Raw genomic sequence first — 20,533 nt, 5'->3', positions numbered from 1 at the left:
TCTCTGGGGCATCTTTACACAGCCTGCACCTGGGGTCTTGCCTGGTGTGATAGACCCCAGCCTCTATGGATCTTGTGCTCAGAGCTTGTTCTTGTGCTGCCATGATTAGTGCCTCTGTGCTGTCTTTCAGTCCAGCTTTGTCCAGCCACTGGTAGGATTTCTGGATATCAGCCACCTCCTCTATCTGCCGGTGGTACATACCATGCAGGGGCCTGTCCTTCCATGATGGTTCCTCGTCTCCCTCCTCTTTCTTGGGTTTCTGCTGCCTGAGGTATTCACTGAGCACTCGGTCAGTTGGGGCCATCTTCCCAATGTATTCTTGGATGTTCGTTGTCTCATCCTGGACTGTGGTGCTGACACTCACCAGTCCCCGGCCCCCTTCCTTCCGCTTAGCGTACAGCCTCAGGGTGCTGGACTTGGGGTGAAACCCTCCATGCATGGTAAGGAGCTTTCTTGTCTTTATGTCAGTGGCTTCTATCTCCTCCTTTGGCCAGCCTATTATCCCAGCAGGGTACCTGATCACGGGCAGGGCGTACGTGTTGATGGCCCGGAGCTTGTTCTTACCATTCAGCTGACTCCTCAGGACTTGCCTGACCCTCTGCAGGTACTTGGTGGTTGCAGCTTTTCTAGCGGCCTCTTCATGGTTCCCATTTGCCTGCGGGATCCCCAGGTACTTGTAACTGTCCTCTATGTCTGCAATGTTGCCTTCTGGTAGTTCAATCCCCTCAGTTCTGACTACCTTCCCTCTCTTTGTTACCATCCGACTACACTTCTCCAGTCCGAATGACATTCCAATGTCATTGCTGTATAGCCTGGTGGTGTGGATCAGTGAATCGATGTCTCGTTCACTCTTGGCATACAGCTTGATGTCATCCATGTACAGGAGGTGGCTGACAACTGCTTCGTTCCGTAGTCGGTATCCGTAGCCAGTATCCGTAGCCAGTCTTGTTAATGATCTCACTGAGGGGGTTCAGGCCTATGCAGAACAGCAGTGGGGACAGAGCATCTCCTTGGTAGATCCCGCACTTGATGGTGACTTGTGCTATGGACTTGGAGTTGGCCTCTAGTGTTGTACGCCACATCCCCATTGAGTTCCTGATGAAGGCTCTTAGGGTCCCATTGATCTTGTACAATTCTAGGCATTCCAGTATCCAGCTGTGGGGCATTGAGTCATAGGCCTTCTTGTAATCAATCCAGGCAGTGCACAGGTTGGTCAGTCTGGTCTTGCAGTCTCGGCTGACTGTTCTGTCTACCAGTAGCTGGTGTTTTGCGCCTCTGGTATTCTTGCCAATCCCTTTCTGTGTCCCGCTCATGTATTGACCCATGTGCCTGTTCATCTTAGCCGATATGATGCCTGACAGGAGCTTCCATGTAGTACTGAGGCAGGTTATTGGTCGGTAGTTGGAGGGGACCGGTCCCTTCTTGGGGTCCTTGGGGATCAGGACCGTCCGACCTTCGGTTAGCCATTCCGGGTGTCTCTCGTTAACTAGCAGTTGGTTCATTTGTGCTGCCAGACGCTCGTGGAGTGCAGTCAGCTTCTTTAGCCAGTAGGCGTGAACCATGTCGGGCCCTGGTGCTGTCCAACTCTTCATACTGGAGACCCTTTCTTGGATATCTGCCACTGTGATGGTTACTGGACCCTGTTCAGGGAGGTCGCTGTGGTCTGCCCTCAGATCCACTAGCCACTGAGCATTGCCGTTATGGGTTGCGTCCTTCTCCCATATGCTCTTCCAGTATTTCTCCGTCTCCAGCCTTGGTGGTGCTGTTCTCTTATTGTTCCCTTGCCACTGAGAGTACACCTTTGCTGGTTCTGTGGAGAACAGCTGGTTTATTCTCCTGCCTTCTATCTCTCTGGTGTACCTCCTCAGGCGGCTGGCCAAGGCTGTGAGTCTTTGTATGGACAGCTTGCTGTATTTCTTAGGCACCTTATTTGTCGCACCTTTCTGCAACTCCGTTAGTTGGCTAACCTCCCTCCGTGCTACTTTGATCTACACATATATATATATATATATGTATATAATGTTCTTCCTCTACACCCCCCCCCCCAATTTTTTTGCACATGTCAAGGAGCGTGTCAGGCTACATTTCACTGTGTGTTATACTTGTATAACTATGCATGTGACAAATAAAGAACCTTGAACCTTGTACATAGTTTGCAGTAAAATACTGAAGAACATACAAGTTAGCTCCACAACTCCAAGGTCTAAATATACCTTCCTTTCATCACCTGTAATCATCAAACTTGGATAGTGATCTGGCGTGTGATCTCTTTCTAATTCAGGGTAACGGCTAACATATAATGACATGATATGAAGATAAGCAGGTGGGATGCTAAAGCATACTGAAAAGGCTTCAATATCCATTATTTGCTCAAAACGGACTCTTTGAAAAGCAACCTGCATTAACCATGCAGTCTTAACTTTTCATAATGACACCTTAACGACAAAACCTTTGACCAACATGTTCTGTTCAGTGCAAAAAAAAAAAAGGTATGCAAAGTAAAAACACCAAAATGGAGTCCAGACTTACACACTTCAAATTCCAGTTTTCTTAACAAAAAGATGTAGCAGCACTTTGCTGTGCTCCGAGGACGCTGAAAAGCACTATAACCAGGAAGGTGGCCTTTTGCAGCGTGTCTTTTTTGCTGCAGGTGTTAGTGTGAAAAGAGCTTAAGTGGAGATAAGTCACTAGCAATGGGATTTTCTAGGAAACCCTGCTTGCATTCAGAGCTACTTTTTTGCACGTGTGTGTGTGTGTATTGGTGCTGAATGTGCATCTGTGTAGGAGTGATGCTGAAGGTGTAAAAAGAGTGCCCACTTTCTTTGTCCTGCTTCTGTTCTTTCATTATCAGCCTGTAAGTTTGTCTTTTTATGGAGCCACTGGTGGAATATGAGATATGTGTGCATGTTGTGTTAAACAAACTATAAGCAGGTATGGTCCATATATCATGGGCTGTTCACTCTTCACTTATTAGATATCATTACTAACTATTCTGTAATTCTTCTTCACCAAAACATAATGATGTGCTTTGGTAATACATAGATGGTTTCTCTAATAGTTATTGGAGCAAACTTCTGATGACATTCATTATCATCTACACACATAGTTAATGCACTGCTTTACAGTACCTAGATGAGGTTTTTATCCCTACTCAACAGCAATGGTTAATTTCCAGTTACAGTAACATGCTCAAGTTTAAGCTCATCAGTGATGTCACTTCCAGCCATCTTAAAGTGGCAGGTGGCACCCAGCCTGAGCAGTGTTTGGATCCTTATTCACAGCACTGTCTGGCCAGATCACACCCTCTCTCTTCAAGGCTTCCAGTTGATTTCTCACTTCTATATCAGAGCCAAGAGGTTCCACCCAGGTCACTCCCAGCCATGGGTTCACTGCAGTAGTTGTCAACACACTGTTACAGCCCTGTGTGTCTTTTAAAGAGCTTTCTGCCTTGTTGATTGCAATGCTGGTGGCCCACCTCTGCTCTGTTATTACTTTTGTTCATGGTCTTGGCAAATTTGAAATCGCCCATGGTGGTGTGGCGGTGCACTGGTTACAAATTACCCCTCACAACAAAAAAAGGCTCCAGTTTTGACCCTGCTGAGAACTGTGTCGACAGTTATGTGTGCAAACTAAAAGGTTCTTGACATTTCTTTGTAGGGCCCAAGACAGACTGGTGCCTGTCTGTGGTTTAAAAATAATGGAGGGGGGGATAGTGTGCGCAATTTCTGTTATGTATCAAAATGTGTCTTTTATGATTTTTTCTTTCCTCTTTTTCCACATTATTTTTTTCAGTACCTTATACATTGTGTTTTGCTAGAAATAACTGATGGATGCATTTGCAACTGTAACAGCTAGTGAAATGGCATAACTCTCATACCATTAGGGAAAGGTGGCATAACATGCATTGACCAGAATTAGTTTTAAATGTTGACACAAACAGTGAAATCCAAACACAGTCTTGATCTTACTTAGCTGAAAACACATTTTCCACCATGACAGAACAGCGAAGGGTAGACCATCATCCCTCAGTACACGCTGCTGTACTAAGGGATGATGGGTAGGACAAGGGACTTGGGTGGGCAGAGATGGATGGATATACAGATCGACAGAGAGAGGCAGAGTTACAGAGGGCGGAGTGGATAGCAGTCACTGAGATGAAGGGATGAGGTGGTAAAGAATGACAGGTGCAAGGATGAAAGATTGGTCAGCTGAAAGCACCACACCCCACCCCCAACCCCCTCACAAAACACACCTCCCCACACATGCACAAGATCCTCTCATGTTGGGTCCACGATTTTACACTGAGCTGTGGTTTTGTTTTCGAGTGGTGTTCTGAATATTCATCAGATTTCAAATTTAGCAGTGAAAAAGAAAACCAGAAACTTAAGTGAAGCCACACCCCATTTTAAGAGGCCCAGAGCTACAGAAATTATATAGACATTTACTGCTGCACTCAGTTACTGCACATATAAAAACACAGATGCAGGACCTGCTGGCTTCACAGGCTTCACATAACGAATACACAACACATAACAAATTACAATAGCTGGGCGCACATATGCTCATTGTCGCAAAAAGCAAAAACACAATGAAATGGTTGACATTTGTGACAACAGCCATACATTCACAGATCTTTGTCAACAGTCACATTGTCCATATTACTCAATTTAATATTGTTTATTTTCCTAATGGTAGTAGTACAGCTGGGATAGCTTACAGCCCAATCACAACCCTGAGTTGGATAAATGGATGGATGATAGTGATATTTGTCTTCTGACATCATAATTAGGACGCCGGATTTTATCAACAACATTAATGTTGAGAAAATATGAAAAATGTTGTTAAATCTCAAAGTTCATGCAAAACATGATTACTATGATTGTTCGGGGGTGACCATAGTGGTTGAATGTGTTGATATAAAGAAGCCATTGCAGTCTGGGCAGATATTAGAGATATTATCATCTGTACAGGTCAAGTCCAAAACAGCTACCTGTTTTTAAAACCCAGAGATATTCTCTGAGAATATACAAATCTTAATTGCTCACTGGCTTCATTTGAACTTGGAGACAGACATGAAACACACAAAAGCAGCAATGAAGACAAACAATTCCCAACTGTGGCTGAGTGCTTGTTCTACAGGCGTGTGGTTTATTTGCACAGTTTCACAGCTGGTGAAAGTAGCATCACAGTAGTGAGACATGCTGCACATACGCTTGCTTGCTAAAATACACTCATCATTGCTGAGTTGTGTAACCGCAAGTGACTGACCACACCTCAGTTATACAACTGCTCTCTGTAGTACACTACCAGCTTTTACAGTGACTGGATGAGTTAATGCGTATAAATGTGTGGGAGCATCAATACTGCGCTCTATTACTACTGAGTGGGTTGGACTCGAAGATAACACTGCGCTAATTAGACTTACTCATTTTCCAGTTCACAGTATGCACTTGTGCAAAGATAACATGGTGCATTTGTAAGATAAGCTGAGTCAGGATGGTCTTTATAGTCTCCTAGGGGGCATGGGGGTGTGCAGCAACAAAGAATACAGATGTAAATTGGAGAATAAAAGAAGAAAGGAAAGCATATAAATACACGCAAAGAAACAACAAACAAAAAGCATCTGTATTGTAATAATAAAACAAGAGCTTCCAGGGCAAGAATAGTAAGAAGTACTGATATCCCTGAACTCTGAACAAAGCAGCTGCACTTCGATGGTTTTATTTGTGTATTACTGTCTATCTATCTAGATCTATTTACATTTAGTATTTTCTTGCCAAAGTAAACAGCAGCAGGCACACCAGATTCCTTTCTGTTAAAATATCAGGTTCATGCGATGTGTTGATCATTGTTTGTTTGTTTGTTTTTTCTTTTACTTAAATCCAATCCTTTACTATGTTTTAACTAAAACCCAAACCAATGAGAGCACATTTTATTAACCCTTTAAGACCTACCATAGAACCAAGTTCGCCAGAGCTTATATTATATTTTTACATGCTGTGGAGCCATTTTTGGGAGCATTTCAAGTTGCTATACATCAATACAACCATTATAGCCCAAACTTTAATAATATGTCTGCATTAGGTGCATAGTAATTACATAAATTGCAAAAAAGTGCAATAAACTACAAAAAAATTGAAAATCGTTTTTGTTTTTTTAACATATATTTCTAGTTAGAGAAATTTAAGAGGCTTATCCCTCAAAACTGTAAATGCAAAAAAGTTACACAAACTAGTTTCCCACCACAGGAAATTTATTTTGAGTGTCTTCATAGTTTTATTTTTGAAATACACCAATTTTTATACACTGCAGGAAAAACGAAAATAAATATTATAGTGCAAATTTGCAAAATAACAGCATATGCATCAAAATAAACTATTTCCAGCAGTGCAATATGAGTCTTAAGCATCCCAGAAACGACACAGAAAGTCATAAAGTCAAACATAACTTTTTAAAACACATAACAAGTAAAACACAAGCTCAAAAGGCCCCGATCGTAAAAAACTACATTTCCGCAAAATGACGTCACTTCCGGTTTCGGGCAGGTCATGCGGTCATGTGATAGTTCGCGCTGATGGACGTAGGAAGTGTTACAAACAGCTGATGGATCGGCGAAGCGTGTTTCTGGAATATCATGTTTTTGTTGTTGCAAGTGATTTTTATGCAGTTTTTGCAAAGCTATATGTGGAAGGAAACTGTGACCTAGGACAAGCTGATGGCATAAGATGTAAGTACAACTCCTCCAGTTTCATATGCAAAAAAAATTATTGCGCTAGCTTACTTGGTTGCAGAGCTACCGGGATTTAAAAATAGTTACGCAAAACAGAGCGTGGCCGCTCCGATCGGCTGTAAAGGGTTAAAAGAAAAGTAATGTTTTTCCTTTCCTTTTTTCCAGGACAAAAAAAGCCAAAAACAAAGTCCAACAACTTGTTTGTGCATCTGTTCCATTGGTGCGTTAAGTATCACAGCAGCACAGATCAGAAGTGCTGTCTGGCTTCTTTATATTTATCTCATCTAGGAACATTGGTTACCCTTGGTATTTATACTGCTGCACTATTTATTTTGGCTGCTGTTTGGTTGGACAGAAAAACAGCACAGGACAACAGCAAGAACAGAAAAGAGCACAGCTGCTCTGAAGCTTCTTCTCGTGAATTTAATGTGACTGAGAAATATCAGCACTTTTTAGGTCATCCCAGGTGTTTTTACTTTCCAGGTAAGTGTTTTCCGATAGAGCTCTGTATTCAAGGCGTATAACTATTTTCAACATACCTAATCCTCTGTTTGCAGCATTTTGCATTTGTTAAAATGTTGACTTGTTTTCTATTTATAATCTTAGTGAATAGAAGGCACAGCCATTAATTCCCTCTATAGAAGACAGCAGAAAGCTTAAGCTCTGAATTTGCAGTGCACTGCTGTGCACAGACAGACGATCACAAACACAGACGTACAGACGCTGTTGTCCTCTTGCCTACTGACCTGTTTCAATAATTCAGAAGAGTGACTTGCTGGCTTGGCTGGCAATGGGTTCTATCCATGGACTCAGTCAAGCGTTACACACACACACACACACAGACTCACGCACACAAGTAAACTTGCATAAACAGGGCTTTATTATGCTTGGCACTTTTGCTTCCACAGTTATACTCACTGGAAGCAAACTTTAAAGATTTGACCACAACCTGTCTGTGCATACAGAAGTCTATCCGACCCAAAACATCTACCACACATCATCCATAATGGGTAAGTGGAGTGTGGAGTTGCAGGTGTAGCTGGAGTTAGTGTTTAAATGACGAAACACATTATTTGAACAAACATTATGCCCGTCTTTATTTATTCTATATACTGATTCAATGATGACGATACAGTGATTCAAACAGTTACCAATAATAAGATCAGGGTATTTACATTTAATTCCTTTGAGCCGACAGCTCAGGCTACAGAGTGCTCTAAATGCTCAGTCTTTATTTTTTCTACTTGTAGGTTTGTATGATGTCAGTGAGCAAAGAAATCCAGCTGTTCAAACCTTTTGTTTGCAACAATCAGCTGCTTGAAGGCAGGCTAGGAAAGGAACTAAAACTTCTTTAAGATAGTGGATGAACTGAGGGGCTGCACCAAGGACTGATGTAAAGGACAAAAGAAGAATTTTGAACCGTGAATCATGCAAAGCTACTCTAGGAGAAAGGGAGTTGGAAAAATAACATCATCGGTCCCATTTCAGAACATAACAGGAAATAATATTGTTTAACGAACAAGATCCAATTATGAGAGTCATGCTGGTAACTAAAAGATGTACGTCTGAATCAAGTAAACTAATATGCAAATGAATACTTAAAGCTGTACGGTTGTCAACTATGAAACCATAAAGACGTTTTCTAACATTTTTTCCACTGTGAATGACATCATGACATCATATTGCAGTGATTTGCTGGTACACACCTCCTGGCTTTGACTACAAGAAATCTTTGATGTCTGTGGTATCTCACTATGCTGCCCATACTGTGAACTCTAAAATACAGAATAAACAAACTGTAACTCCGAAGACATCCTGTGGCTGTTCAGCCTAGTTATGGCATTTCCTGGTTTGGAGTTACATAAGATATTGAATAATTAAAAGCAAATATTTTTAGGATCCCTTTTTCTCTTGACAAATTGGAATTCTTCTTTTCACCTTGGGATCATTCAAAGCTTTTAACATCATGGGGAACCCATGTTGAACAAAGTTGCTATGGCACTTCACCCTGGGTATCCAGGCCTCATTAAAGATAAATGCACCCATGCAAACTCCAGACTAAGGTGGAGTTAATGTAGTCTCACCAGGATGCTGGCTCAATGAGCTGGACTGGTTGTCTTGTCAAGCTTGGAATCTAAAGTAAATGTATTGATTCACAGTTTGTATAATGCTGTTCACTGGAATTTTTAAAGGTGAGTGAGAGAATTTTGAAGTTAGTCGTAACTGCATATCAAACTATCCTTTTGAAAGAACCTTTTTTTTGTTTGTTTGGTTTTTTTTTTTTTTTTTGCAGAATTTGATACCGATCACTATTTACACTTTTAATTTTAAACTGCACCCATTTGAAACTGTAAATCAAATCGTAATGACAGGTTTATAATCATGAGTGGGGTTAAATTATTCTCTGTTAAATTGGCTGGGGACTGGGATGGTCAGTAAGGAAAGGGTTAAAGTAAGGTGAGAAAGTCCTGACTCCATAGATGACTTTTATTTGTCTGTTTGTGTCTGTAAGTAGCTGCGCTAATAAGTTTAGTATGAAGTTACATAAGAGCCTTGGATGAGATTCTGCTGCACAAGCAAATTAATTGGAACACTTTCCACTCTGTATTCGTAGTTGTGCCTCCCTCAGGGTCATTTTCAGGGTAGCAGAATTCAGAAGTTGATTAATAAATGAATATTTCGGGGAGGAAACAGACGATGAGTAACACACTGAATCAATCATTCAGTAATTTGTTTTATTCAGCAACAAAACATACAGTATAAAAAAAGGATCAGAGATAGATGATACTGTGTGCTTACTAAAACATGCGTTTTTTTTCCTTCCCCATGAGCCCACTAGATAGGGCTCATTGCCTTGCATGCATTGGATTGTGCGATTGTGCATGTTAACACAAGTCAATCACTTTTGCTGCCAGTGGCAGATTTGCTGACAAAGAGACTTTATCTCTCTACAGAAGTTTCCTTTTCCTTTCCAAGGTCATCTTAAGAACTGTGAATAAAAAATATATATTTGTCTTCGGTGTATCTGTACAGTAAACATTTATGTCAATGAGACAACAATGATAAATAAATAAATTGTGTTGAAACCTGTGATAGCAATCCAATGGGTTGATTTGAGAAGGGTAGATAAAATGAAGTACATGTGTTTGCGCTTGTGGCAGATTTGTGTGTGAGTGTGTTTGTGTGTGTGTGTGAGAGAGATATTGCTGATACAGACTGATACACACTTTTGATGTGAGAGCAATCTCTCTCCATCAGTCTCTGTCTTCGCCTATCCTTCATCTTTTCTCTTTCACATACCTTTTGCCCCCCTTTTTTTTTTTAAAACCTCCATCCCTGCTTCATCACTCTGTCTCTTGGCACAGCCTGCACCCCTCCCCCAACACACACACACACACACACACACACACACACACACACACACACACACACTTGTGCCTTCGTTTTCTTAGCCCTGTCCTACACCCCTCCCTTCCACCTTCTTCCACCTTACTCTTTGCCCTCATTCTTTCCTGCTTGCCTCACTTTCATCCCTTCATCCTTCCCTCCTTCCCTCCATCCTGCTGGCTCAGCTGGTATACAGGCAGCCTTTGTTTCAGCTGTGTCCTCTGTCCTTTGAAGGAGGAAAGCTGAAAAGCAAGAGCCACAGAGGGAGGGGGAGGATAGAGGAAAGGAGTGAAGCAAGGGGCAAAAAAGGAAAAAAATCCATATGGAAAAGCAGGATAAAAGACAGAGGAGAGGAATTTAAAGAGAAACTGGGAGGGGATAAAGCAAGCAAGGAAGGAAGGGAGAGAGAGAGAGAGAGAGAGAGAGATATCTCTGGATCAATGGTCTGGGTTGTTCAAGTCATTGATATCCAGTCACAGCAGCGTATGAGAGCACATTTCCTGTGTGGTAGGATCAGTCTATGCGACACGGGCACTCACCTTAGCACACTTCCTCCTGGTTCAGTGGTGCACAATTGCAGCTCTTTAGTTCTCAGTTAAAGGCCAGCCAAGCAATTTATATAAAATTAGACTGTTTTGGAAGCCAATCATTGGTGTGGAACTCTGTACACCACAGCTACACTGTAGGCCAAAACACTTAAAAAAGCCACTAAAGATCTTAAAGGCAAAATATGGCATGGAAACCCTCAATTCTATTTATATTCACTATTTTTCAAGTCCAGTAATGATGTCTTTTTTTTTTTTTTACCTCTATAGTGAGAAAAACCCAGCAGAAAATTTTGGACCTGTACCTTCATCCATGATGCTGTAGCTGTGGTAGCCGTGGTAACATGTGAATCCTGCGGCGTTTCATCAGCATTTACATCTCTAAAGGTAAGAAGTATTTTTGTAATTTAAAAAAAAATACATATTATGTTTTTTCTTGCCATGAGCTTGAAATTGCTGGCATTCTCATATAAACTGAAAGGCCAGTAATTTGGCCTATCATAAAGCCCGAACAAAAAGAAACAGTTGTCTTGCCAAAATTTTATCAGATGTACAGGAACAGTTTAATAGGAAAATGCTGTGCCGACAGTTCTAGATTGATAGCCATTATATAACCACAATTAGTTGATATAAAAATATGTCCTTTGTATGGTTAATATATCCTGTTGGACACATTCTAATGGTATAAATATTTCACGTGTCAGCAAAAAGTAAAATTCCCCAAAAAATGAATTTTAGAATGGGGACAAAAATCCTCTTAGTTTTGTTTGCTACAACCAGTAGTGATTTTTGATACGGGCGACATGGGCGGTTGCCCAGGGCGGCATCATGGTGGGGGGCGGCATCACGGGCATCGGCAGAAAAAAAAATTGCTCGTACTCATGCTGCCCCGACATCATGCCAGCGCATATTGGGAATGGTACAGGCACTGATCGGTTTTCTATCGCCCATTTGCTGGGAGTAAGGGCGCCCTCCGTTTGCGAGGTGCGCCTGCTGCTTGCGGCACAGGGAGGAGAGGGCGGGGCGGGGGGCGATTCTCTGGCTGGCTGGAGCAGCATCTAATAACCAACTCGCAAAATAAAAGAAAATAAAAACAAACCAACAAACACGAAAACACCAGACATCATGATACAGTCTTATCATTTGCACCGATGTTTTTTTCGAAATTCTATACGCGAAAAGTGAGCGCGAGAGCCCTCGGTGCGCCTGCTTGCTGCTGAAGTCAAAGTAAACTTTATTGTCATGTCATTTATTGTCTTCGGAGGCGGCGAATTGGCGTGAGAGGGCGTCTGGCTTGACATTACGGGAACCGGGTCTGTAAGTGATCGTGAACTGGAATCTAGTAAAAAACAGGGCCCACCTGGCTTGCCTGGCGTTGTGGCGTTTTGCCGATCGAATGTACTCCAGGTTCTTGCGATCGGTCCAGACCACAAATGGCTGGGCAGCGCCCTCTAGCCAATGGCGCCACTCCTCCGGGGCTAGCTTGATGGCTAGTAGCTCTCGATCTCCCACATCATAGTTGCTCTCTGCGGAGGTGAGACGGCATGAAAAGTAGGCACAGGGATGCAGCTTACCTCCTTGCTGCTGGGAAAGCACCGCCCCCACTCCAGCATCCGAGGCGTCCACCTCCACAATGAACTGCCAGTCGAGATCGGGTTGGACGAGAATGGGCGCTGAGACAAAGCGGTCCTTCAGATGGGCAAATGCTCGTTGAGCCAGCTCATCCCAGCAGAAGGGAACCTTGGGAGAAGTAAGACGGGTCAGGGGCAGGGCAAGTTTACTGTAGTCGCGAACAAAGCGCCGATAAAAGTTCGCGAACCCCAGAAAGCTTTGAAGCTGTCTCCGGTTAGAAGGGGTCGGCCAGGCAACAACGGCTTGAACTTTTGCGGGATCAGTCTTGAGGTCACCCCGATCGATGACGTGGCCCAGGAAGGAAACAGTGGAGACATGAAACTCACACTTCTCCCCTTTAACAAAGAGACGATTTTCAAGGAGACGCTGAAGGACTTGCCTGACATGGCGTTGGTGGTCGGCGACAGATCGGGAGAAGATGAGGATGTCATCCAAGTAAATGAAAACGAAATGGTCGATGAAATCTCGAAGCACGTCATTCACGAGAGCCTGAAACACAGCTGGAGCATTGGTGAGACCGAAAGGCATCACAAGATATTCGAAATGGCCCAGGTGAGTATTGAAAGCCGTCTTCCACTCGTCTCCCTCCCTAATCCTGACCAGATGGTAGGCGTTGCGCAGGTCCAACTTGTGAAGACGGTGGCACCCTGGAGAAGCTCGAACGCGGAATTCAGCAGAGGGAGGGGATACTTGTTTTTAACTGTGATGGCGTTGAGGCCGCGATAGTCAATACAGGGCCGTAAACTTTTATCTTTCTTGGTGACAAAAAAGAAACCAGCGGCAACAGGCAATGACGAGGGGCGAATGAGACCAGCGGCAAGTGACTCATTGATGTAGTTTTCCATGCTTTCCCGCTCCGGTCGAGACAGGCTATACAACCTACTGGTCGGGAGCGGCGCGCCTGGGAGGAGGTCAATCCCACAATCGTACGGCCGGTGAGGGGGAAGGGAGCGTGCCTTATCTTTACAAAACACTTGCGCCAGGTCGTGATAAACAGACGGTATGGAGGACAGATCAGGCGGTTCTGAAATAGTTTTATTGGGTGGTAGGCTCATGGCGGGGGTGGCGGCTTTTAAACAGGACATGTGACACTCCTCCCCCCACCCCGAAATACTTTCCTTCCTCCAATCAATCACAGGGTTATGTTGACATAGCCAGGGATAGCCCAAGACTAGTGGTGTGAGCGGGGCTTTAAAGACGTACAACTGTATGGTTTCAACATGATTACCAGAAAGAGTCAGGGAAATCGGTTCCGTGATATGAGTAATGTCTGGAAGACGCTGGCCACTAAGGGCTGTGACTTTGAGTGAATGAGACAGAGGCTCCGTGCTAAAACCTAATTTTAGCGCCAGCGAGGCATCAATAAAATTCTGTTCTGCCCCGGAATCGATCAGAGCGTCGAGAGAATGAGTCTTGAGACGAATCGTTAGCTTAGCCGCAATCATGAGACGAGGAGGAGACTGTGAACAGGTGACCTCGCCCACCCGTACACTCCTCACTACTGGCGGGCGCTGTCTTTTGGCCGCGCCTGGCAATCCATGGCAATATGGCCCTTGCGGCCACAATAAAAGCACTCACCGGCTCTCCAGCGACGATACCGCTCCTTGCGCGACAGTCTGGAGCGGCCCAGTTGCATGGGCTGTTCACTTTCTTCCATGCTGTCCGATGAGTGACTGCCGCTAGGCGCGCCCCCACCTGCCGTCTCCATGCGCCCCGGGGGCCTCTGGGAAATGTAGTTTCCGGTTCCCCGACGCGCCCGTAGGTGCTCATCCATCTTCACACATAGTGTAATCACATCAGACAGGGTCTTAGGAACATCTCTCATCATCAGTTCTCTCTTTAACTCATCACAAATATTATTCAAGAGAGTACTTATCAATGCCGACTGCCCCCAGCCAGTTTCTTCGGCCAAGGTCCAGAATTCGACCGAAAAATCCGCCATGCTCCGCCTCCCCTGCTTCAAATTTAACAGTCTGTGGGCAGCCCCCTCCGCTCCAGTGCCTCTTTCAAAAACACTTTTAAATTTGGTGAGGAAGTCCTCGTAAGAAATGTCTGGGGCTGTTCTTAACACAGCTTGCGCCCAGTTTAATGCGTGCCCGCGTAACAGTTGAACCATAAAGGCGATTTTGGCCCCATCTGTCTCATATGTTCTTCGTAACTGACAGAATTGTAGTGTGATCTGAGTCAAAAATCCACCACATTTATCGAACTCACCCGAGAAAGGCTCCGGCGCTGGTAACGATCGCTCTGGAGGTTCTGTGGAAGCCGGCGTGGGGGAAACAGGCGGAGCGGCTGCAGATGGATTTGGAGCTGATAGCTGAGGAGAAACAGACGGAGGGGGTGAGGGTGGGCTTACCGACGGTAGACGTTGAGCAAGGGCTTGCGTGAGTGCGGCCAGTTGTTGATTTATGTGCCGAAGCATGTGTTCGTGGCGTTCCAGAATTGCCTGGAGAGTTGAGGACGGGTTGCTTGGTGGGATTTGAGTCTGCTGAGTCCATGATGGCTGGATCGTTATTGTTACGGTTTGGAGGACTCAAGCGCAGGACTCCGGTTCTGATGCTCACAAGAAGGGTTTATTTACAAGTCACCAGGTGTATATACAAGAATGTGCAGGGGGGGGGGGTGTTATATACAGCTGAGTGGGGGGAGAAGGGGCCTCCAGTGAAGTCCAAGGGAAAGCACGCGTTCTTCAGAATATCCACTGACACGATCACAGGTTCACACTCCGACACTGCCACACGGGAATCGCACTGGAAAAATCCAGGAAGCTCTGTAGACAGGGAGACAGGGTTAAGAACGACGCACAGAGGAAAACACTCTTAACTAAACTTGCTGTAGCTTGACTTCACTAACGCGTGGTAGACAACGATCCAGCGACGAACAGCAGTCACCTCCTGGCTTAAATGCTGCTCCCCTTAATGAGACCCAGGTGTCTCATCTCCCAAGGGCGTGGGCCGAGGGCGTGAACCCACAGCGAGTTCCGCCCCGGCGAGAGAGAAGAGGAAGAGAGAGAGAGAAACAGAGAGGGCTGATCAGCGTGCAGCTGATCCGCCTGGCCGTGACAGTTTCAGTTCTTTAGAGTTCACTCAGAGGCCTGTATGCCAGCTGGGGAATTCAACCTGCAACCGTGCAGACTCTTGTGAGCGACTTGAACGAATGCTTTCCTTAGAGATGGATCACCCTTGTGTGTGTGTGTGTGTGTGTGTGTGTGTGTATCCATTTGCACTGAAGCCCTCGACTTCTTAGCAAAACAGATCAAAGTCAAAGTCGAGTCTGCCTGTCCCCTGCTCACTTTGATGAATGGAGACCTGGCTTGATGGAGGGATGGGGAGGAAGGAGGAATAAAATGGGGAATGAATATATGACTGAAGTATAAGAAGCTCTGAATGAAGTGACAGGTTGGAAGGATAGATGGGTTTCACCTTTCCATCACCTTCTTCAATGATGTTCCTGTAAGGCACACTTTTAGTCACATGTTCTCGTTTCTCCCCCTCACTTGTTTTTTCTGTAATGGACATCTTTCTGCTCTCTTTATGTGATGCTTTTACTTTTTTCTTTTGCTTTTTTCCTTCTCTCATTTGACACTTCAAGTCTTCAGCACATGTTTCCATTTTTCCCTCACTTTCTTTTTGTGTAATCATACTGCATTCCTACTGTTAACCTCCTCCTTACCTTTCTATGTGATGGCCTTTTAGCATATGTGTCTTCTCTCTAGTAGAGAGTTGAAGGACTGCCCTCATCCCAGGGGGACATTTGGCAGCCGAGAACAGCTGAGGGCCAGGCATAGTCTGGGTCACCCAACTAACCTATTCCTGCCTTCCTTGCCTCTGGTCCTGTGGGATAATAGGTGTGAGGAGGGAAAGGGAGAGGACAGGGAGAAGAGATAAAAGAGGAAAAAAACAACAGGAGGAGTATAATTCACACATGAGAGGAGACGCAGGTACATAGGACGCACACTCTAAGGTAATTAGTCATGTTTACAAATCCCTATTTCTGTCTCTTTGTTTTGTGTGCAGCTGTTAGTCATGCTGAATACTTCCAAACTGGTTTCTGTGTAATTTTCTTTTAAATGAATGAAAAAAGAGATTGCAAGAACATTTCCTGCACAAGATAAATGAAAATTATAAACTGTGAATAGATGTAACATAGTTTGAGATTTTATGTATGTGTCTAAAATAAGGATCTGATCAAGGTTGGATTAAAACAGTTATTTAATCTATGACTCATTTCACCTGTTCACCCACCATCCTGTTACTGCAAACAACCAGACTACCAATTCTGCCAGCTAGTCAAATGGCAGATCAGTAAATTGCCACTCGGACCCCTGATAAGCTTTCTGGCAAGCGACTGAAGAGACTACCAATAAGAGTGAAGAATACGTTTGACATATGACCTGCTAGTAAACGCTTTAGAGGGTTACCCAGGTGACCCGAGCAAGGCATGTCCACAGCGACCAGCAGGCAGCTTCATGACAAACAAATCCTTTTCACTGTGTATGCAGCTTTACAACTGAAAAGATTTATCTTCCCAATACATCGTAAAGCAGTAAAAGCTTGTGAATATGTCCATTATAGCCAACCAAGGGAATGATTTATTGAAGGTACACAAGCAAATTGAAAACAAAATCAAAGAAATCTCAGCTGTGACACATGTTAAAGTGTGTGCTTTGTTCTAAATGAATCAGTTATCAAAAGAAAAAGGCTATCTCTATATTAAAAAAACAAAAAAATAAATCATATGGATGTAATGAAGGACTGGAACAGGCACTTACTGTTAGACTATGTGGAATAAGATGACTTTAATCACCTTAAAGCTTCTTTATGGACGATGGAAGGTGAAACCTGGATGTTAGAGAGTTTATTTTTTGAAGCGTAAAGAAGATAAAGCTGCCACGACAGGTGCCAGCAGTCACGCTGCCTATATTGTTCACTGAGTTAATTTGGGAGTGATTTCTGGATGTTTAAAAGTGGAACATGTTTGTTTGGCTGCATACCGAAGATTAAAGGATGTATATCAAACAGAAAAAGCTTCTCATTTCCTCTTTGTATCTGCTTTATTAAGGCCATTTCTTTTTGTTTATGAGATTTAGAAATGCCGTTCTTCACAAAGAATGCCTGTCAGGATTTGTTATCTTTCGTACAGGAAGTGAATTCCTGTCTCTATTGCTACCTCGTCACATCGCACACGCTCGTATTATTTCTGACTTCTTTTCTAAAAGTCTCTGTCTCTCTGTTGTTCTTGTTCACCGTAGGCAGAAGCAGGAAATGGAATATGTGAAACTAGACGTGAGGGTAGCCATACTTATTTATTTTAAACGGAAAGCCCACAGGCTGGCTAGAAACCAATGATGGATGACAACGATGGACAGAGACAGTGAGGTTAGGGACAGACACTGGTCCTCATCCTGGTTATTTTTTACAAAGTAAAAATAACTATAAAAATGTATAAGTTAATCTCAGAGATGGGCAGTAATGCGTTACACGTAACGTCTGTAGTACGATTACTTTTTATCAAGTAATGAGTAAAGTAACGGATTACTATTGCAAAAAAGTAAATACATTACTGTTGCTTTTGCATAAGCACGCTGCATTACTAAACCGTGATTTTGTTTGTAAAAGTGCCTCATGACAATGACGTATGATCAACAATGGATAATATGGAGTGCAGGAGAGAGTACGACCATACAGCATTTAAAGCGTGGAAATACTGACCTTTGTGTTTGATTCAGTAAAGAAGTGACAAAAACATTAGCGTCCGCTGTACACTCTGTGTGGGAAGAAAACTTCTTTCTACAGTGAAAAATTAAATTTCATTGAGCAAGCACCTAGCACGCCCCACAGGAATGTGAAATTCACAGAGAAACCCCCGGATCCCCACACTGACATGACTGCTGCAGCACTGGGCAAACCTTCACCTGCCCCACTCCTGCTAAACAGATGAAAAGAGATTTAAGAGAGACAGGGCTTAGTGCTGCTGAATCTTTCATTTTATTTATTTTTTGCTGTGTTTTACTTGCATCTATTTGAAAGAGTGAGTGTAAAAACTAAAAATTATTTTATTTTATATGCTGGAATATGCAGAAAATAGGTTTAAATGTCAATTTAATTATATATTAATTATATATTGCATATAATTTAATTTTTGCTTGATGCAATGTGCATAAAATTAAAAGATTAAAACTAATTTAAAAAAAAAATTTTAAACGAGACTTTTCCATTTGATTCACTTTTACATGATGGATTATGCAGAAAAAACAGAATTGGGCTAAAAGGTCTGTTGCTTTATTACGTATTCAGGCTGTGCATCATGTTTTTAAATGGAACTAAGTAATAAAGTAACTAATTACTTTTGAAAATAAGTAATCAGTAAAGCAATGGGATTACCTTCCTGGAGAAGTAATTAGTAACTAATTACTATTTTCAAGTAATTTGACCAACACTGGTTAATCTACACCTTAGAGGTGTGGACTAACATATCAAACAAACGGAAGAGTCTTTTATTGGTGTGTGGGGTTATCCAGCTCCAGGTTGGTGGTTAGCAATTTTTCCCTGACAGCAAAAAGGTCTTTAAATCCAAAGTGGGGATTTTCTGTACTTGGTACTACAGTCCAGGACAGAAAACACTGAGAGTTGGGGTAGGCTTCTTTGACCTTGAACTGGATATAATATACTTTAATATATTATATTAATTATATTATAATTAACAGAATTATTAAATAATTAACTGAATCTTTAAACAACAACAACAAAAACCTTTGTAAAATGGTGGCCACAGTACTTGATTCTTAGGTTTTAAAACTGCATATTTTTGACTTGACTTTGTGAATTTGTTGGGTGGATATGCTCTCATCACAAGAACAACGCTTAGTGTTGGTTATATTCCCCAGTGTACTTTTAAAATTTGCTGTTTCCTTTCTGCACATCAAACTCCACATTTCTGTTTCACTCAAACGCCCCATTTACTTTTAAAACCAATGTGTTCAGGCAGACAGCAATCCTACCTTCCCTTGAGCTAAATGTGCCTCTACCAACATATCTGGCTCTGTGTTACAGCTTCGGCCTCTGATGTGTACTCTCTTTTTTTTTTTCTCCTCTCATATTTCTCCTTCCTGTTCCTGCTTGGTGCATCCTATCTCTTTTCATTGTCTTTAAGTCCCATTCGCTCTCCCTTATTTCTTATTCAGCTGAGCACCCAGAGATTACAAGGTTTCTTTTGTCTTTCTCTCATCGTCTTTCTTTCTATTTCTTTTTCTGTTTATTTCACTATTTCTTTTTGTTAGAAATCTCTTTCTCTGTTTCTGCCTCTTTGAGTAATCCTTCACCTCACTCTCTCTCTAGATGTAGAAATACATTCAAGAACATGCTGAATTCTTCATATAAAGAGTGCTTAGTGCATGATTTTGCATTGATGAAAGCACGTTCTCTTGTGGAGATTTAAGGATAACTTTGGTGTTTCAGCAGGTCCATTTTTTCCCTGTGCTCCACTTAAAGCTGCAACTTACTTTTGCATACTGCATAATGATGTGTTTATCCATTTTTACTCTGGTCTGCATTTTGGTGTGCACTGACAATCCCCAAAACTAGTTAAAAAGACATTTCTGTGGTACTGATTTGTGAAAAAACAAGCCTGAGTTTGGTATACAATACTCAGGTTTGTATCTGTAACAATATCCAGAGGCTAGCAATCAGAAGATCATTATCACTTATGGATGGCATAAAAAATCTGAGAGGAGACAACACAAACAATAGTTCACCAAAGCTCTTCTCCATACAGCAGCTGGAAAATTTTTGGATTTCTCCCCAGACTGTCTAACAACAAACTTTACAAACTTGCTAAAGCAAAATGCACTTAGGTGTTTTGGCTACTTTAACATTGGCTGGAGGTTACCTCTCTCAGTCTTTCCCTGTTTGTATTTCTGTATGGTTCCTTTCTTTTATTGACTGTTCTCTGTCCATGTGAGGTGCGGGAACAGCCTGGAAAACAAAATGAACCTTTTTTTTTTTTCCTTTCAAAGCACACAACCTGGAATTTTAAATCTTTCAGAAGCTCTTCAAACTTGATCACACATCAGTGGAGATCTCATGTTACCTGATTTTATTGACCTTCCTTTTTCCAATGACTGGTTGATCACAGTAAGGGTTTCGGGCTATGGCGAAATCTTTTTGTATTACTACTAAAATCAGTGAAAAGAAAATGCTTCATTGTTTTTCTTGCTGCTTTTCTCTGGATACGTAGAGCC

The 20,533-nt window shown here is 42.7% G+C and overlaps 1 protein-coding gene across 1 annotated transcript in view; it reads left to right on the top strand.

Annotated features, from left to right (window-relative positions):
• The window catches only part of LOC146646446 (leucine-rich repeat and fibronectin type-III domain-containing protein 5-like), a 139,111-nt gene that overhangs the window by 68,527 nt on the left and 50,051 nt on the right, over positions 1 to 20,533 (top strand). Inside the window, exon 2 of the mRNA XM_085391163.1 lies at positions 10,933 to 11,049. The gene's annotated coding sequence lies outside the window, so the exon portion shown is untranslated. The remainder of the gene's footprint in view (positions 1 to 10,932; positions 11,050 to 20,533) is intronic.

The sequence above is a fragment of the Rhamphochromis longiceps genome, linkage group LG19 (genome assembly GCF_057381845.1).
Source record: "Rhamphochromis longiceps isolate RC_006_pf linkage group LG19, R_longiceps_female_GT1.1, whole genome shotgun sequence".
Lineage (NCBI taxonomy): Eukaryota > Metazoa > Chordata > Actinopteri > Cichliformes > Cichlidae > Rhamphochromis > Rhamphochromis longiceps.
This window is presented reverse-complemented; position numbering and strand designations above follow the sequence as displayed.